This window comes from Hemicordylus capensis, chromosome 3 (assembly GCF_027244095.1).
Source record: "Hemicordylus capensis ecotype Gifberg chromosome 3, rHemCap1.1.pri, whole genome shotgun sequence".
NCBI lineage: Eukaryota > Metazoa > Chordata > Lepidosauria > Squamata > Cordylidae > Hemicordylus > Hemicordylus capensis.
Window position 1 is genome coordinate 84,602,101 of NC_069659.1, and position 20,609 is coordinate 84,622,709.

General features: G+C 49.2%; 1 long non-coding RNA gene across 1 annotated transcript in view; it reads left to right on the forward strand.

Moving 5' to 3' along the window:
- The window catches only part of LOC128351423 (uncharacterized), a 64,864-nt gene that overhangs the window by 33,023 nt on the left and 11,232 nt on the right, over nucleotides 1–20,609 (forward strand). The window contains exon 2 of the long non-coding RNA XR_008319770.1: nucleotides 5,027–5,249. This is a non-coding gene — a long non-coding RNA (uncharacterized LOC128351423). The remainder of the gene's footprint in view (nucleotides 1–5,026; nucleotides 5,250–20,609) is intronic.

Consider the following 20,609-nt stretch of genomic DNA (forward strand, 5'->3'; position numbering starts at 1 on the left):
TTTAAATAGATGTAACAAAAGGCAAATTGAAACCTTTTCTCCATTTGACAAATAAGGAAGAAAACAATTATACAATATCAACTACTGAAGTACGACCAGGACCTAGACATGGCTTTGGAAATTTTGGCATTTTAGACCAAATCCCATCCCCTATCCAATCTGAGATGATGGTCTTGCCAAATCCTTTCTTTATCTAGCGCATTCTTTTTTTAAAAAAAAATGCCTGGCTTTTCTTTTCCTTTAGGCCAATGGGAGCTTTCAAATGGCAACTTGTTGGAGGGGTGGTCCAGATTGAGATGGTGTTGGGGGCAGTGGGTTAAAGCTTCCCTGCTGCCATCCCTTTTGAGTCACACACACCCCCCCCACCTTTCTGCTGCTATTTGGAACATAAAAACTAACAACATCAGGGCCAAGCATGGTATTAATGCAACATGTGGTCTGGTCCTTGAAATATTAGGATTTTAGTAAAATTTTACATTGAGTAAGCCATTCAAAACAAGATTGAGGGATGATTGCTCATTTCATGCTTTTGTTGCAAGAGGCTCATAGGTTCAAAGCAGGAGCAGTTCTTCCATGAAGCCGGATTAGGCAATGGCCTTAGGCAGAAGATTAGCAGGGAACCAGCTGGGTGATAAAATAAGGTGACATGCAACCCGCTACTGTGTCACCTTTGCTGCCCACCACCAGTGGAGCAGTTCTTTGCAAAGAGCTGCTTCAAGACAGTACCTCACCACCACTCTTAAATGCCATCCAGTCTGCTATACACATGATTGGTGCAGACAGAGGTGCACCTAGGTAATTTTGGAGCCTGGACCTAGAGGCCTTTGGAGGCCCCCCCCCCAATTGCAAGTTAAGCTACATTTTTTAAAACATAGGTTCTTGAGGGCACAAACCACACCACCCCGGACAGACTAAAGAGGATTTAGGGGTCCCCAAAGGGTGTGGAGGGTCTGGACTTTGTCCCTGAAGTCCAGGGGTAAGAGCGCCTCTGGGTGCAGAACTCTGAAGGCAGATTAGGCCAAAGACTATGTCCTGTTAGGTGATGTTAGAACACCCATCATATCTGTACCAGTGTATGTTGTGACACTTTTAAGTACACCTTCCTTACATCTTCATCTGGGTTGTAAAATGTCCAGAGACATAAGTTTTGGGCAGTATAAAAATATGTTAAATTAAACAAAAATAATAATTCCTGGTCCTGGTTCTCCTCCACTCCCTTTCCTTCTACATCAGAGTGCCACCTCTCCCCTCCCCACCGCCAATGCTAAGCAAAGAGCAGCACTGCACAGGGCAAATGATGGTCTCCACACAGTGCTGACGGAGACTGTGTAGAGTATTCAGCTTTTGGCAAAGCTTCGCACAGGCCCAGTAAACAATTAGTCAGAGAGTCACATTTAGGGCTGATGGGAGCTGGCACTGGCCCCCAGGCCTTACAATGAAGTACACTGATCTAGAGTGTCTCCCCTCTTACATTTCCTCTTCTGCTCCCTTTCCGTAGCCAGCCCAGTGCGCAAAGGAGTCTGGTGGTGACCCATGACCGGGCTTTCTCTGTGGCTGCCCCAGGGCTTTGGAATATGCTCCCTCCTGAAATAAGAGCATCTCCTTCTCTGTTTGTTTTCAGGAAGACCCTCAAGACCTTCCTGTTCTCGCAAGCTTTTAATTAGAATTTTAATAATTTTAATAATTTGTTTTATTTTGTTTTTATCGTGTTTTATGTATTTTAACCTGTAATTTTAATGTTGGGATTTGTACACTACCTTGGGATTTACATAAAGGCAAAGGTAAAGTGTGCCATCGAGTCGATTTTGACTCCTGGTGCCCAGAGAGCCTTGTGGTTGTCTTTGGTAGAATACAGGAGGGGTTTATCATTGCCATATCCTGTGCAGTATAAGATGATGCCATTCAGCATTTTCCTATATCACTGCTGCCCAATATTGCTCCAGCAGGCATTTGAACTGGCAACCTTCTGCTTGTTAGTCAAGCATTTCCCTGCTGTGCCACTATCAGGAGGTTTAAAATATGATAGAAAGAAAGAAAGAAAGAAAGAAAGAAAGAAAGAAAGAAAGAAAGAAAGAAAGAAAGAAAGAAAGAAAGAAAGATGAGGTGGAGGATGACAGTGTTGATGGTAATTGTTTTGGGGTGGGGGGGGAGTAGGTGGAGGTGGGTGTGTGAATGTGCCAAATTAGGCAGTGGCTACTGTTGCTGCTACAAAGAAAAAGCAGGTGTAGGAGGCACATGAGAAAGGGGGTTGGCATTTGGTGTCCTTAGGCTCACTGAGGATACCAAATGCCAAATGATCCCAAATAAGTGGTTGTGACATTCAGCCACCGGCTGGGTCCAGTACTCGATGAAGTGAGACACTCCTTCTTTCACCTCCATTTATCTTTCCTGTGTTCTATTAAAATGACACACCCCAGTTCCTTCCTACTTTCAGACCTCTCCTCCTTTCTTGTTTTTGTATTAGACAGGGAACAGGAACAGAATCAGTGTGCTGTTGTGCGTTGCTTCCCCTGCTGGCCATCTAGGGGCAGCTGAATGATTCATTCCCCTTGCTGTGCTGCTGTTCAGAATTGGCACACAATCTGCTGCTTGAAGTGGCCCGTTTCATCCTGCTTCTTGATATAGAACTGGCCCTGTGTGAGTCACATACAATCCTTCTGCAGCGGGAGCTCAGAAGAAGGCTTGGTTTCCTGCAACTTACCAGAGAACTTCCAGTTCCAAATAAAGAAGGCAGGAGCGACTGGCCCCTGTATGCACCACCCCTGCAGAGGAAGCTGAGTGTGGTTGTTAGGAGGCCAATGCAGATATTCAGCTTTGAATATCCAAAGCTGAATAGTCCGCACAGCCCCCCCGGCACTGCAGAAAGGCAACCACCACTCATGTCTATTCAATGCTGTGCTTTCCCCAGCCCTTTAAAGAGAAATTGAGCCTTGCCAGTCCCAGCAATGTCTAAGAAGGTATGTGGGAAGTGCTACGTAGTAAAGTCCTTTCAAGCACTTTCCCCATAGAGTTCTCTGAGGAAAGCATGGAAAACGAATTCCCAGCACCCCCTGCGTGCCTCCCCAGAAATCACTGGGGCTGGCAGGGCTCTTTTTCTCTGTAAGGGACTCCACTGGGGCTAGGAAAACCACAACCTTGTGTGGAGGTGAGCAGTGGGAATGATCACCTCTGTGCAGTGCCAGGAGGGTTATGAAAATGATTTGGCTTTGGATATTCAGAGCTAAATATTTGCACAGACCTAGTAGCTAGTCTTGCAATGGTAGGAGGAAGGGAGGACTAGCACCATAAAACAAAATAAAACAATTTTTAAAATGCAAAAGGAGATGAGAATTCTCGTAAAATGTGCTCAAACGACAAATTGCTCAGTGTATTTAAATAACAATAATGTATATTTAGTTCAGTACACCAGCTGAAACAGCTCTTTTATATTCTTTGAGTGGCCTATTTTGTGATCCATGAAGATACTTTGCCCCTGAGTTAGGTTGTTATTGAAAAATGTTTTAACAATACATTATTACTTTTGAGCATCTCTTTGAGGCTCCACTCCTTTTTATCTCATTCTTAGAAAGGCCATGATTTCTCACAAATAAAGTTGTGAGAAAGCATCTTCAGGAATTCCTTTGAAAAGCAGCTTGAGCCTAGAGATGGTGAGCTACAATATTGTCAGTCATCTAAATTTTGTCCGAATATCCATAGAGTATTCCCCGCCCTGAGAATTCATACCTAAATGGTAACCCTGTCAAAAATAAAACAAAGGTTTCCTTGTGGTAGCTTCATCACCTTAGCTGTTCCTGGATTCTGAATTCACTCCTAAGAACATAAGAACAGCCCTGCTGGATCAGGCCCAAGGCCCATCTAGTCCAGCATCCTGTTTCACACAGTGGCCCATCAGATGCTGCTGGAAGCCTACAGGCAGGAGTTAATAGCATTCCATCTCTCCTGCTGTTACTCCCCTGCAACTGGTACTCAGAAACATCCTGCCTTTGAGGCTGGAGGTGGCCTATAGCCCTCCGACTAGTAGCCATTGATAGGCCTCTCCTCTATGAAGTTATCCATTTCTTCTCTTATAGTGGGCAGGTTTTTGGAAAGTAGAACCAGCAAATTACTGGGTCTGGGAGTTCCACAAGATTCTCTGATCAGCTGATCTCTGAAGTTTTGGTAATCTTAAGATCTGCCCTATCTGACAAAGAAGACTTTAGGTAATGATAATCTCATAGTACAAGATGGTAGAGCTTGCTTTTTCAGAAGAGGGTTGGCTCACAATAGGAATAATGCTATTATTGATATCCCGTCAATTTTCCAAGCTTGGGGAAATTGATTTCTCCCCATTGCTCCTCACAATTACTTATCTGCCCATTGCCATCTCTGCAAAATGTTATGCATGCCAGAAGCTCCCTTGCTGTCTCATCCTGCTCCCACCATGAGTTGGAATAATCTGCTCCACTTGAAAACCTTGACTTGACCTTTCCATCATGACAGAAATGTGTGCTATGCCTGCATCCCTCGTGGAATTGGCAGTGCTTATTCTCTGGTTATATTGTGGCTTCTTTGGTCATTTGAGGTTAAGAATTTTAGAAGAAACAGTGTGAAGGCCTCCAGGGCAAAGGATGAGGCTTAAGATCACAGAAGGAAAAGTCGAGTCATTGCTTTATAAATGCCAGGTGCTTATTCTGCTGCCATGCCAGGCTCTTAATAAATCAGGACATATTGAAACAGCAGTTATAGCCAGAGCTGAACCAGCTGAAACAGTACAGTTGGAAAGCATGCCTGTTCCAAAAAGAGAATTCCTAAGATGCCTGCTGTTAAAACTTTCTGCAGCATCAATAGATGCTTTAAGAAAGACAGACACCTGTTGTGAGAAGGCCGGTAATGCTGGAGCTTGACCTGAGCCTGGCAGCATAATCCTTTGGTAGAGTGTGGCTAGGGGGAATAGCCTGAAGTCTTGTTGGGCTTTGAAAGAAAACTAGATAGATCAGAAAAGCCTAGAAATATGGGTCTTATTAGTCTCATTTTCTGTACTCCCCAGATGAACATTTTATGTCCACATTTACAAAGCAGCAGTGATGAAACACTGACCATCAGCTTATACAGAAAGTTCCTACATACTTCAGACCTCCCCTCTTCTCCTTCCAGAACTGCAGCAGTGAGTCTTCCCTCAGCATCAGCTTCCTACGAGGAAGTGAGGTCCCATCCTCTCCTTGCATTACATAAGCAGTGATTCAGCAGACAGTAGCAACCTCTTCTCCATGGTAAGCAACAAGGCTAGGTTTGCTGATGCATAGAACCATGTTGGCCACTTGAGCTGTCCCCCCAAGCACATTACAAGAGAGTTAGGTCATGTTTGGACATACTGCCAAACCAGAGGTAAACATGCCAGAGGTTGTGATCGTCTGAATGCACGAAACCGTGGTTTTGTCACCCAAACGCGGCTCCATTTTCGCTTCCAAACCTGCATTTGAACCCTTGGTTTGTAGTGAGTTTTGCTGCTGAAACCTGAAGTTTGAAGGCACCATTGTATTGTGTGAATCCTGCTGCCACTAAAACCTGGGTTTTGTATGCAAGCTCCTCTCAAAACAATAGAGAGGTTGGCTTGGAGCTGCCAAGAAATGCATCAGTTCTAGGGCAGCTGCATTTTTCGCTGGCCACTTCTTGGAGCTGATGCTCTGCCCTCTGCCTTCTTACTCCTCCTGCCACTGCTTGGCAACAGGGATGCTGTGTCCCTAGAGCTCATGCATTTAAAGGGACAGAGCCACATTGGAGAAAGCCTACTTTCCCCTGCATGTTTTACACCTCACGTGTTCCTCAGAAAAAAAGGATGGGAGGGCAAGATGGAGACAGCAGGAGAGGTCTCCAACAATTAATCACTGCAGTTCTTTATGCACATTAAGCCTTAGTAACACAAATAACTGAACACATTTTAGACCACACACATCTCAATTGCCCTCAGTTCCCCCACCGGAAGAATGAGGGTTTCCACTCGGCTTTATTTTCATGCAGGAGGTTTCCATCCACACGAACGTCCCACCTGTATTCCATGTTGCTTGTGTAACACACTTTAGGAATTTTTGGTTCAAGAGATTTTACCAGTGTGTCAATGTGCTGGTGTTGATGTGCTATTGAGGCCTAGTCCAAGGGATCCCTCTGATGTGCCAATGCACCCTTGGGCTTTCAAAACCAGGGAGGGTTCGGCCAGTGGATGTGTGAGGAGACGCAAGGAATCATACCAGGGATGTCTTTTGTAGGTTTTCTTGAAGAAAGAGGCTTCAAAAATTACAATGAATGTTGGGTCCTGATAAGCAAAGACTAATGCTTGTACAACATCCACAATTTGACATCCACAAAGTCTACTTAGCAAGGGAGAGTTGTGAAGGGAAAAGGGGGAGAGAGGGGCAATTCCCTTCCCTCCATAAGCACCAGCTGTCAAACAACCATTGTTTTTCTTTCCTAGTCCTTTGGCCATCAAGTCTTTTCTTAACACTTCAAAGTGGGGATTTAATAGGGTAATGGGAGAGGGGTGATGTCATAAGCAGGTTTCCCCACATGGGGTACATATGCCAGGCCTTTGGAAGAGTGATATCAGCGCATATCATAAATAACCATTTTGCATATTTGTCCTCATTCTTCCCAAGGCTAGTGCTCTAATACATTAAAGTAACTAATGTGCGGCTCGGGATTCTAGTAATCTAGCTTTCAGAGCCGCAGTCCCCAACAGGCAGGGGAAGTATCATCAGGTACAGCATGGTGTTCCTGTCAAGGTGTGCTCATGTGTAGGTGCAACAGCTTTTTAAAATGTCTGCTTGGTTAATTTGGATCTCTCTCAGGAGGGCCCCATTATGTGCATACTCTGCCCTGATACTGATGTCCAGAACAAAGGTCATTCTGTGCACGTATGAGAAATAGTAGAGGGAACACTTGTACAGTCTTATTTTTAACCAGTAAAAATGGGAAGAAAGGGGCCCTATTATCTTATCTTCCTGCGGGAGAGAGGGAGGGGGCCCCATGTCCTTTCCCCTCAGCTGGGAATGACAGTTTGTCTTTTCCCAGGGAGAATGAAAGAGGACCCCCCTGTTATGAACGGTCCATAGCATATCAGAACCAGAGATACCAACTCAGAAGTATGTGAAATATTGGCCTGTGTATGATTTCATGTTATATTAAGAAATGAAATAATACCTGAACTCGAGGTGAACTGGCATACTGCTCCCTGCTCTGTGAAGGGAGGAGACAACCCAGCATTCTGTTGTTAAAATGGATATGCAAGGAATACAAAGGCTTGGCCTGGGCTACTCATATGCTAAATTGCAACTGACTGTGAAAGAGGCCAGGGGCTGAGTTCCTCTCGTAGCACACACACACACCCCCCGCCAAAACAAGGAGGAATTTCATAGCCAGAAGTGAAAACCATTTTTTCTGGATGTTTGAGCCCAATGCAGCAAGCAGATTCCCCCTAGGAAAACTCAACTTGCTGGTTGTAGACTCCAAAGGTGGGGTGTGGGTTAGCACTGCAATCGCTACTGAGGCGATTCCCCACGACAGCACTTTTTAAAATGCAGGATAGTAAACTGCATGCAAGAATCCATCCTTCTCTTTGAGTTTGGATGCATAAAATGCAGTTCACTCCTCCTGGCTTGACCAGGAACATAGGAACATAGGAAATTGCCATATACTGAGTCAGACCATTGGTCTATCTAGCTCAGAATTATCTTCACAGACTGGTAGCGGCTTTTCCAAGGTTGCAGGAAGGAGTCTCTCTCAGCCCTATCTTGGAGAAGCCAGGGAGGGAACTTGAAACCTTCTGCTCTTCCCAGAGCAGCTCCGTCCCCTGAGGGGAATATCTTACAGTGCTAACATGCAGTCTCCCATTAAAATGCAACCAGGGCAGACCCTGCTTAGCTAAGAGGACAAATCATGTTTGCTACCACAAGACCAGCTCTCCTCTGTGGGCAGGTAACAGTTCCAAGAAACTACAATTAATTTTCATGAGATCTGCCCTAGGCTACAGGAGCAGCTGCGCAGAACTGACACGATGTTACTTTTTCCAGTGGACTGTCTCTTCTCAGAGGCAGATCCAGGGTATGCGTGCAAGGGTACAGTTGTAGCCCCTGTGAATTTGGATCCAGATCAGCAGTTCCACAGCAGCAGCAGCGTAAAAAAAGAAAAAAAGGGGGTTAACTTCACTTCGTGCTGCTAGTCCTCCATCCCTCAAATACCCTTTTGTGAGGAAATTAGCCACTTCAAAAGTATTAAAAGCTTTTAAAAGTATAAGAGAGAAGAAAAAAGGCTCTAACAAAATGGATCTGTTTTTGGTTTTGGTCCTGCCTTTTGTTCCTGAAGATATTAAATTGCTTATAGCTCTAATCTGGTGTCTCTATGTGGGTTTCTCTTTCTCTCCACCCCCACCCCCCAATTTATATGCTGCTTTTTTAGCAACAAAGTTCTCCAAATGGCTTAAATAGCAAAATATGAGAAAATGGTTCTTTATCAACATGTTTCCCCTTTTAATCATTATTATTTTATTTTGCTTTGTGCTTGTAACAGTAGCTCATATATAAATAACTCAAATATTGTCTTTTTAATAAGCTTGTAATGGACTAAAATACCCCAAGTTCTTGAAAGTAGCTTCACAAATGGCTAAAATGAACATTAAGCATCCTCTTCCACCAAAAGTCTATTTTTATATACCTGCTTCAGAATAAGGCTTTGCAAATCAGATCACAAGAAACTCATTTTAAAAACTCCCGCGCCAATGAAATGCTTGGTTTTATTTAAATCCTAAGAAATTGGGGTAACTCCATATATGACATTCTGCTGTCCTGCTTGAAATCAAATGACATTCTGCTGTCCTGCTTGAAATCAAATTGGTGGCTTTTCCTTCTCTAGTATATAGACACACACTATACACTCACTGTATATACACTGTCGTGTATAGACATACACTTACACTATAGTTTCATATGCATTTTGCTTAAATGAAAAGCAAACTGGGCTGTCTGCTGCTGTGATAGGTGTTTAAAAATGCTATTTGAGTTTGCTTCTGATATTACATGTTGAGGATTGGAGTGCATGTGACTAAAAGTCAACATAAATATGTGTATATGTTATAGACACATATATATTATTATGACACATATCCTGTTCTTCCTCCAAAGAATTCAGGGTAGTGTACATGATCTTCCTCCCCACTTTTATCCTCACAACAATCCTGTGAAACAGGTTTGGAGGAGAGAGTGTGTGTCTCACTTAAAGTCTTGCAGTGGGTTTCATGACTGATTGGGGAATACAAGTAGCCCAATCCTAGTCTTAACACTCTAATCACTACTGAGACCCGGTTTTGGAGAATGCACGGGGAGAGCGGAGATGCACATGAGCAGGGAGGGAGGGAATGCACACAATTGCTGGCTCCGTGGCAGAGCCGGTGGGGGCTGTGAAGCTTGGGGCCCGCGCGGCCCCCTGAAGCTCCAGTATGCCCTGCGCAAGTGTGCAGGGCATACTGGGGAGACCCCTGGAGCTGGGAGGTGGCTTTTCACCTCCCCTCTGGGGGTCTACTAGTGAGTAAACATGGCATGAAGCCACACCGTGGCTACTCACAATCTTTAAAACCAGGTTTGTGGAGCACTTAACATTCTGGTTTTAGGGCAAGGGTAGTTAGGCGGGTTACCCGCCTAGGAACCACCAGGCTCGCAGCCGAGCCCAGTCGTTCACACGATGGGGAGAAATCGGGCTAGCTAGATTTGAGTTTTACCCCTGGCATAGTGCATTTGCAAAAGAGAGAAAATCCAAGCCCCAATATTTTAATATGGGGGGATTCCTATTGCACCCTGTGTAATTTCATCCTGCATCCACCCCATCCTTTCTCCCACCCACCTGGTCAACAACTCACTGCCCCCTTGCCCAAATTTCTCAATTGCTGTTCGGCATCCTTTCCCCAAGACCCCATTACAATCTGGAGGTGTCCCTTGCCATCCTAGGGTGTCAGTAATTGTGCTTGTGAATGACCATGTAGTTTGAGAGTTCTTGCAATGTCAGTGGTGCAAGTGGTGTGAGGAAAGGGTTAAAATGTTTTTGCCCTTCTGAAGGCAGTCAATCAGTGTTGGAAATGCACCATTGCACTGAGCATGCCCCCTCTAACATAACAGCCAATGGTTGCCACTTTACTGACATGCTGATGCCTTGCCCCCAGTCTGGCAATACAAGCGGAACGGGATGCAGCCTGGGTGGACTAGAAAGAGGAGGGGTTCCTCTGTCCAGAAGCTGGAGGTTGCCAAACTGCAGTTGATCACTTGTCCACGGCATGATCCCCAGCTTCACAGATTAACCACAGCTTTGTCTACCTGACTCTATTTCCGAACAGGGCCTCAGTATCAAAAGGTTAGCAAGAGATGCCATGCCAACAAAGATAAATAAAAGAACAAGTGGTGTAAAATATCACACAGCAGCTATATCAAGCACTACGGTGTCCTTAGCAACTTTGTACTAAGCCCTTATATCAACAGACAGCTTCCATAGCAACTGAGTGGGGATGTGCATGGAACTGTTCATCCGTTCTGGGAGTGCCCAGCCAGTTCCATGGACTGGCGTTCAAGCCAGTTCAGAGTGTGTGTGGAGGGTCCTACCTGCAGCCCCGGTCAGTGGCAGCCCAGAAATGGCTGGTGTGCACGTCGGCCATTTCCAGGGTGCTACTGACTAGGGCTGCAGGGAGGTATGCTGCAGCCCCATGCATCCGCTTTTTACACGAGTGCTGGTGGGGGGGGAGTGGGGGGGGCGGGCAGGTAAGCAGCGCCTCCCCTCCCCCTTAAAAGGAAACCCCCACCCTCCTGGGTATGCATGGAACCAGTTCTGTGTACATCCCTACAACTGAGCAGGAAATGTGCCCTAGCAATGGCAGAATACCCCTTCTGCATCACTATGATTTCCTTCATCATCACAAGGAAAAACACTATATCTTTGTTGATGTCACTAGCAACAGCTGTCTCCACATATATCCCATTTCATACCCAGCAGCTATTCCTCTTACACCCAAAAAACTGGAAGGAGGCATAGCCAAGTGCAAAAGCATATGTTTTGCATGCAGAAAAGATCCAAGGTTAAAAGGATATGACATCTCTGGTTAAAAGGATATGGGAATGATATTTACTAAGACCTTGGAAATCTGTTACTATGAAAACTATAGCTGGTATTGCTAGATAAACCAATAGCCTGAGTTAGTACAAGGAAAACTCATATAAAGCTACACTGGCAAACCCAGGAAGGCCTGTAGCCCAATGGAAAAGCACAGGCATGCATTGCAGGCAGTTCATTCTGGGCATCTCCAGTAGGGCTGGGAAACACCTTCATATGAAATCTTGGCGAGTAGCAGCCAGTCAATGCAGACAATACTGAGACAGATGGACCATTGGTCTGAACCAGTATCAAACAGCTGTATATGTTAATATATGTTCATCCAGTAGCACCCCTTGAAAGATTTTTGCTGGTTGTCATTGGAAGTGAACAAACACACAATACAGCAATAAACAAGCATTTCACAACCAGCATCAAGTAAAGGGCCATGAAAAGCACATACCACATTGTCCCAGAAACCTCCAACTTACTAAAACCAGAAAACACTCAACACAATAGATGCACTCCACCACAAAGCACAACCCCTATCCTTCAGTCCTGCAAAGGAAAAACACTTCTTCAGGTTCTCCCAAAGACTTAACTAACTCCACAAGATGGATCCAATTTTGACAGCAGCAGCTGTTGCCTTCACCACAACAAAGCAACCACAAGAGGACAAACAAAACAACCCACAGGAGGATGCAAAGGGTAGAGAAAACCGAAGAAAGGCATGTTGTGAGAGGCAGGAGCAAAATAAATTGCACTCATGGGTGGCAGACCATGAGTGTGAGGAGAGAAAGTGATTCATAAAGTGTGAGGAGAGAAGGTCAACACCCCATAACCCATACTGGTCTTTACACCAAACATTGGTATGTGCCATAACACAACTAGGATTCAAAGAGCACCAGGGACCCTGTAGCCCCTCAAAAGATTGTGAATGCTATTCTCTATCAGCCAAATGTTACTATGCAACACAGTTCCAGCACTATATCAATGAAGAAGCAGAATTTTGTGCTAAGTATTCTGGAGTCAGCGGGCTTTTCCTCCTACCTTGTTAAAGACCTGGGTGTAGCTGGTGCGAGACTTCCAACCTGGCAGCTGCTTCACACACAATCTCTGCTGCCACTTCTGACTTTGTTTTTTACTCACACACAAGCAGAAAACAGGAGCTCGTCCAGCTCATCATGAGAACAAAGCAAGCCTATTATCATATTGTGCCTCATACATGGTGGAGTTAAGTTATGATAAGCACTATGGCCTAGATACGTAAAAACCAGCCCTGCTCACTACATGATTAGGGTAGCTTGAATTGCCCTATCTGAATCTCTCTCTCTCTCTCTCACTCACTCACTCTCTCTCTCACTCACACACACACACAGTAAATACCAGAGTAATGTAGTATTTACAGCACATTCAGGGGATGGTTTGAACAAACGGGACCCCTCCATTGCCGCCCCAAGGCTTTGGAATACACTCTCTGCAGAAATAAGAGCCTGCCCATCTCTGACAGCTTTTAAAAGGGCTGGTAAGACACATTTATTCATCCAGGGTTTTAATTAGGTTTGTAGAATCTGTCATTGTTCTAAATTGTTCTAATCTGTAATATTTTAATTCTTGTTTTAATTTGTTATTTTATTGTAAACTGTCCAGAGACATGAGTTTGGGGTGGTATATAAATATACTAAATAGATCATTATGTGATGAGAAGCAGGGCAAAGATGTGCTGAGAGAAGATGTGGGATGCGGTCATGTATAACCTTAATCACATGGTAGATGGTGTTGGCTTGGACATATTGTCCAAATTGGCCTATGCAGAGTCAACAATTAAATCAACAGTAATATGGAAAGCTGATACTAAGACAAAATGAACTTTTTACACACAGGATTCAAGGCCAATTTAGCATGTTGCAGCTTCCAGAGACAAACAGAAGGGCAAATGGATTCTTTCTTCCACTTTGTGAAAAGGGAAGTTGTGTGTCCTCCTACTAATGGAGCTGACACATTTCTCCATGGGGGAGATGAGCACTTTGCACATTGCAGCTTGTGACAGAAGGCAGAAATATGAATCTACACTGACATCAGAATTTGTAACTTGTGATTTGACCCTCTGAATTCTGTTTCTGGTCTCATATTATTTGTTTTATTTATATTTTCACTTCATTTTTCAACATGAACCCCAAGGCAGTTAATTACATGTTAAAAATATCATAAACACAATGAGGTTAAATACCACGTTTGATAGCCTCTTTTATCTGAGCATGTAATAATAATGCTGCCAACAACAACAACAGCAGCTTTATTTATTGGCTGTCCCATAACAATTGTTCTCTATCTGGTTGGTTGAACTTGGACATGTTAGTTACATAGCAGCCCTTAGCAGCCCTTTTTGTACAACTGCTAGTGGGCAGTGAATGTCTATAGGGGTAGTGGAGCAAGATTGTAGTGGTAGGGCCTGCCCCAACCTAACCACAGTTGGTCACATAAATATGAAAACAAACTCTGTAGAAGCTTGTTCTGTAGAAGGTCTGTAAAAGGTCAGGGACCCTCCAATAACTACGTTCCCTGATTGCATGGACAAATCTCGGCTCAGAGTTTGTATGAGTATTTGGGGCTGTTCATATGATCAACTGAAGAAGTATAGCTTGAAGGGGCCACTGCCATGATTCTGCTTTCCCCTGTACATTCACTGAACTCTGAGGGTCTTGTAAACAGGACCAGAGATACATTGGTCACACAGTGTGAACTAGGGATGTGCGGTTCGGTTCGGATCCGGACCGGTTCGTCCGAACCGGTCCGGATCCGGCGGCTCGATCCCGGACCGAATCAGGCCCTCCCGGGGACCGAGCCGGACCGAATTCGAGCCGGTTCGGTACCGAACCGGCTCGGGTTTCCCGAACCGGTTCGGGAATGAAATTGAGTCTCACTCAGTGTCTCTTTAAAGTGTGTCCTCCATTTTGTGTCTCCTTCCCGAAACTTTTGCTCCTCCTTGCATCCATTTTGTGATGCTATTTCCAGGCATTGTATTGGCTGCGCTATTGATCCTTGATTCGCCAGAATGAGTCCTTTGGTCTGGTAGGCTGCTTGGCTGTTGCACTGTTGAGAGCTGGCACCCTGTTGGCCGTGGGGGGAGTGCAAAGGTGGGGGCTCCCAAAGGAGGGAATTTCAATCCTATATAAACCCAAGCCTCTTCTCTGGAAACTTCTCTTGGCTGCAGTTGTGGGATCATCTCTGAGACCTGCTTGCCCTTTGCTGGCTGCTCTGGTGTCTCTGTGAGTCCTGACTGTGTCCTGTGTCTCTCTGTGTGTGCTCTGTCTAATCCTTTGTCCACCTGCCCTTTGTGACTCTCTGTGTGTCTCCTCTCTCTGTCTGTCTCTTGTCTGTATACTGTGTGTTACTTCACTTTACTTTCTTCTTAATTTCCCCCAATTTTCCCTGTTCCTTGTCTGTCTGCTTTTCTCCCCCCCCTCCCCCCCTTTCCCTTCTCATCCTTTGGGCCTACCCTCCCCCTCCCCCACTCCCACCCACTGCATCCTCATTGCTTTAAATCTTCTTCCATTAATTATTGCTCTTTGTCCTGCCTTGTTGTTGTCCAACTTTTTGATTTTCACATTGCATTCCATTGGTTTCAGTTATATATTGCTTGCTGGTTTTGCTTAAATTGTACCATTTTGTTTGTTTCTGCTGACTGCTGCTGCCCTGCGAGTTGGTTCCCTGAATCCCTCCCCCCCACCCCCAGAGGATTCTGTTGTTGTTTCTTGTTGTCCCATATAATCAGTTTTGGTTCCCTGCTCCAAACTTGCCCCTCCAAGTCCAACCACACCCCACCCCAACCCCACCCCATCCAGCCTTCTCCCAAGTTTGCTGCTGCCAAACCGAGTCCAGTTTTCTTTGCTTGGTTCCACTTATTCATTTGCTATTATTAATTTGCAGCAATTGTGGTTTCATTGTCTCTGTTCACTTAGTGGCCCCCCTCAGAGTCTGTGTTTGGTTCCCCCTCCCCACACCCCCACCCCCAAGTTTTTTCTGCTGGTTATAGTCTTTCTTTTAATTTTTTTTTAAACTTCTGGCTTGTGTTCTCTTGATATATATTGCTTTATATATTTTGCTACCCTCCTCCTCCTCCTCCCCCCCCTGCCTGCCCCCCCCACCCTCCCTCCTCCCAGACCCTACCCTAGCCCAGGCCCAGCTCCTCCCCCAACCACCCCATCCAGCCTAATCGCTGCTGCTGCCCGAGTTGTTCCAGTTTCTCCTTTGCTGTTTGTTGTTGCCCCCTCCCCTTCCCCCCAACACCCCTCTGCCACACACTAGCCCCCAACCACACACACCCTCTCTGCTCCCCCCACCCCACCTCTTTTTCTCCTTGCCCCTGACTCTCTCCACTCACCCCAGGCCCCCTGCCACACACTAGCCTCCAACCACACACACCCTCTCTGCTCCCCCCACCCCACCTCTTTTCCTCCTTGCCCCTGACTCTCTCCACTTACCCCAGGCCCCCTGCCACACACTAGCCCCAACCACACACACCCTCTCTGCTCCCCCCACCCCACCTCTTTTTCTCCTTGCCCCCGACTCTCTCCACTTACCCCAGGCCCCCTGCCACACACTAGCCCCCAACCACACACAGCCTCTCTGCTCCCCCCACCCCACCTCTTTTCCTCCTTGCCCCCGACTCTCTCCACTTACCCCAGGCCCCCTGCCACACACTAGCCCCAACCACACACACCCTCTCTGCTCCCCCCACCCCACCTCTTTTTCTCCTTGCCCCCGACTCTCTCCACTTACCCCAGGCCCCCTGCCACACACTAGCCCCCAACCACACACACCCTCTCTGCTCCCCCCACCCCACCTCTTTTTCTCCTTGCCCCCGACTCTCTCCACTTACCCCAGGCCCCCTGCCACACACTAGCCCCCAACCACACACAGCCTCTCTGCTCCCCCCACCCCACCTCTTTTCCTCCTTGCCCCCGACTCTCTCCACTTACCCCAGGCCCCCTGCCACACACTAGCCCCAACCACACACACCCTCTCTGCTCCCCCCACCCCACCTCTTTTTCTCCTTGCCCCCGACTCTCTCCACTTACCCCAGGCCCCCTGCCACACACTAGCCCCCAACCACACACACCCTCTCTGCTCCCCCCACCCCACCTCTTTTTCTCCTTGCCCCCGACTCTCTCCACTTACCCCAGGCCCCCTGCCACACACTAGCCCCCAACCACACACACCCTCTCTGCTCCCCCCACCCCACCTCTTTTCCTCCTTGCCCCCGACTCTCTCCACTTACCCCAGGCCCCCTGCCACACACTAGCCCCCAACCACACACACCCTCTCTGCTCCCCCCACCTCTTTGGACCGCTGCTACTGCTGTGTCCTCCCCCCACACCTGAATCCCCCCTCCCTGCTGCGCTGCGCTTCTCCTCTCTCCTCTTTCTCTCTATCATCTCTCTTTCTCCTCTCTCTCTCTTTCTTTTCTTTCTCTCTCCTCTCTTTCTCTTTGTCCCTGCCCCCCTCTCTTTTCTCTCTCTCTTAGTCTTTTCTCTCTCTGCTCCCCTTCACTTTCCACCTCCTCTCCCACAGCTGCAGCCGCACACAGTAGCCTACCCACCTGGCGGCTGCCATCGGTTTTTTTTTTCTTTTTATAGTTTTTGGTTGATTTTGTCTCTGCTTGGGGGTGAGTTGAGCGACACAAATAGTGTTGTCTCCTCACTTCTGCCCCTCCATCGTTGTTGAACTACCCCGGTTGCCTGTGTGCCTCGTGCGGCCGCCCTGCTGTGTCTCAGCCCAGGGTGGCTGGCTGGCGGCGGCGAATCCGTGACCAGCAGTGAGTGGCAGGAGAAGGACCGGAAGAAGAGGGGTTAGTGCGTGTGCGATTGTGCACCTTTTGTTGCCCCTTTCTCTCCCTAGCTGGCGGTTTTAAATAGGGACACCCCTATTCTGAAATGCATTTGGGTGTGGGGAGGAGGGAGGGAACCTTGGAGAGGAGATGTACTGTTGTAAAACTTGTGTCTTCATGCCCATGCCCAGTAAAGAAATTGCTGCTGTGTGTTGCGTTGCATTGCATGCGTCTTGCAGGTGGTTTTTGAACAGGTGCCTTCCAGAGTGCTTCCTTGCCTCTGGGGCAGTCTGAGTGGGGTCCAGGGTTCTGATGCGATGCTGCCACTACATGCTGGGCCCATGCCATGCCAGAGTGCTTCCTTGCCTCTGGGGCAGTCTGAGTGGGGTCCTGGCTGGGCTCTGATGCTGCCACTACATGCTGGGCCCATGCCATGCCAGAGTGCTTCCTTGCCTCTGGGGCAGTCTGAGTGGGGTCCTGGCTGGGCTCTGATGCTGCCACTACATGCTGGGCCAATACACACGTATGATGATGATCATGATGTTCAATCCATGAGGCTGCCATCAAGTGTTTGCTGCTGCTTGCTTGCCATGGCATTGGGCAGGCAGAGTCACAGAGTGGGTGGGTTCAACCTCTGTGTTGGTGTGACTGGGTTCTGGTTTTGGTTGTGTGCAATTTAGAGTCACTAAATAGGCTGCATTGAGTTTGATGCTCCCCCCACAGGAGCATTACTTGAGAACCACCCCCCAGAACCCACACTTTGTGTTCCAGTTCACTAAATAAGGGTTTCCTCCTTTGATCTGCAGGTTCCCAAGCGTTGACTGCATCCCTCCCCCACCCCCGGTAGGTGCTGTGCCCTCCCCCCATCCACTCTCCCCCCCAAAAAAAGCTAAAAACTTGCCACCCACACCACAACTACTCCACCCAACTGCCCGTGCCACCCTCCCACACCGGGGTTCCACCCTTTAACCCCCTATTTTTCTAAAAAAAACCCCTCCCAGACCCATCTCCCCAATTGGCTTGGTGGTTGACTCCCAAATTCAAAAAGGACACCCTCCCCCTCACTTCGATTGGCTTCCCCCCCCATATCAAAAAGTCTTCCTTTCCCCCCAATTGGCTTCCTTTTTTGAAAACAAACTTCCCCCCCGCCGCCTCCAAATCAGCTGCCTTTTTTTTGGCCCCTAAGCCCCTCCAAATTATTTTTTTGACCCTGTCTGGCCTTCCTCCTAAAGTCTCCCTCCTTCTGACCTAGCAGCATGTCTGAGCGCCGTGTGGCGGGCAGGGCTCGCTCAAGGCTGGCAGGCAGAGGTGGGAGAGGCCAGGTGCGGGGTGCGCCTGCGGCACGGGGAGGGAGAGGACGCGGGGAGCCTGAGGACACCCCAGTTCTCCCCATTGGAGAATTCTTTGCTCCGGCCCCATCTTTGGTGCGCAGGATTCAGTTCCCCACGCCTGCTGCCGCCAATCGCGGCAGAGGCAGAGGCACTGTTAGGGCTGTGGCGGGTCCCTCCTCGCCGGCGGCACCAGGTGCTGCTGAGCTACCGCCAGTTGTTGAGGTGGAGGAGACTGTGGAGTTGGAAGAGCAGGTAGAGGGCGGTGAGGACCGTGCGGCTGGCAGCGATGCAGCCAGGTTCTCCCTCCCTCTGGGGCCCCTTCCCCCTATCCTTTCGCCGCTCAGTGGGGCCCCCCCTCGTGAAGCCCGACACTCTGGTGGGGAGCGGTCTGGCGAGGTGGTGGAGGAGAGGCCTGCCTCTCCGATGCCAGTTGAGCCGGGCCCTTCCTCCGCTGTGGAGGGCGGAAGGGGCGGGTTGGGTGGCAGCAGTGGGCAGGCAGCGGCGGCCGCCCCCCCCCCCTAGGACTGCAGCCACCCTGCGAGAAACGGCCTAGGACGGCGCCCAGGGCGCAGGAGGCCAAGGGCAGTGGTGCATGGGTGCATTTTGAGGTCCCTCAAGATGCCCCATTCCACGCCCGCTGTGTCCACTGCAGGATGCTTGTCAGCCGTGGAAGGGACCCTGCGCACCTGGGTACGACGCCTATGTGGAGACACCTAGAGCGTCACCACCCAGGTCTCAGGGGACAGGCTGGCAGCGCTAGTGCGCCTTGTGCATCTGCCACTAGGGCGGGCAGCGGCAGTGTGCCAGCCAGCAGGCAGGCTACACTGCCCGTCCAGCGGTGGACGCAGTCCTCGGGCAGCCAGCGTATTGTTCGCGTGGACCATCATCACCTCACCCGCCTCATAGGGGAGATGATTTCCACCGATGACCAGCCGTTTCAGGTGGTTGAGAACAACGGCTTCCGCCGTATTCTCCAATACCTGGCTCCCGAATACGTCATCCCCTCAAGGACGACGTTCAGCCGGAACGTGGTCCCCTCCCTGTACCGCCGGTGCAGGGAGCTCGTGTCGGCCGAGCTGCATGCAGCTCCGGCCGGGACAAGCGTGCATTTCACGACTGACCTCTGGACCAGTGTCAGTGGGATGCACGCTTCTTTCCTGGCCCTCACTGCCCACTGGTGGGGACCGGAGAGTGAGGGGACCTCCGCGGGCGATGCTTCCGGGTCCGGCGCGGCTCCCGATGCACTACGGCACAGGTGGGCCGTCCTGCACGTGGAGACGATGGACACGAGGCACACCGCGGAGGAGGTGGCGGCCGTACTCGACCGCCAGATAGAGGAGTGGATTGGCGGGTGTCCACACCTCTCCCGCGGCTTCATTGTCACCGACAATGGAGCCAACGTTACCGCCGCTGTCGAGACAGTCATGGACTGTGTGAACATACGGTGTATGGCACACACGCTCCATCTGACCGTCAGGGACGCCCTTGGCCTTAAGGAGCTGAGGGCGTCCCAGGAGAAGGGGGCCCGCCCCATCGCAGGTGCTGTTGCTGCCACGGCTACGCTTGTGGATAAGTCCCGCAAGCTGGCCGCCCACTTCCACCGCAGCGAGAAGTCCAGGAGACTGCTTCGCCAGAAGCAGGATGACCTTGGCCTTCCTCGCCATCTCATCCCTACGGATGTGGAGACGCGGTGGAACTCCACCTTCCTCCTGTTCCAGCGCCTGTTGGAGCAGGAGAGAGCCCTTGTCGCCCTGGCGAGGGACGAGTCCTTGGATGTCTGCGACTTCTCGAACGCAGAGTGGAAGCAGATGTCCGAGGCGGTGTCGGCACTCGAGCCCTTCCAGCTTGCCACGAAGGGCTTGTGTGGCGACACCACTCCCTTGAGCCAGGCGCTGCCCACAGCTGTTGGTCTCGAGAAGCTGATGGGTGGACTCCATATCTCTCTGTCCACGCCAGAGGGTCGTGCTCTGGCTGGGAGGCTGAGGTCTGGGGTTGACAAGCGGCTCGTTGATGTGCTGGGAGACAGGGAGGAGTATGTCCTCGCTTGTCTCTGTCACCCAGCCCTCAAGGGCAATGCCGTGAGTGCCGACGACTTGCCCAGGTGGAAGGGCATCCTGGTCGAGAAGGTTAGGGAGGAGGAGGCCGCTAGGGCCCGCAGAGACCAGGGTGTTGGTAGTGGTGCGGGGGCAGCCCTCGCGGCCCAACCCGCACCCAGCAGCAGCATGGGCGGCCAGCCGGCGTCAGCTTCCCCTTCCCCTCCCTCTTCCCAGTCCAGCAGCGCGGCATCCCAGGCGGCGCCATCGCAGCAGCCATTTGCTACCGACTCGAGATCCGCCCAGTGGTTTCAGCGG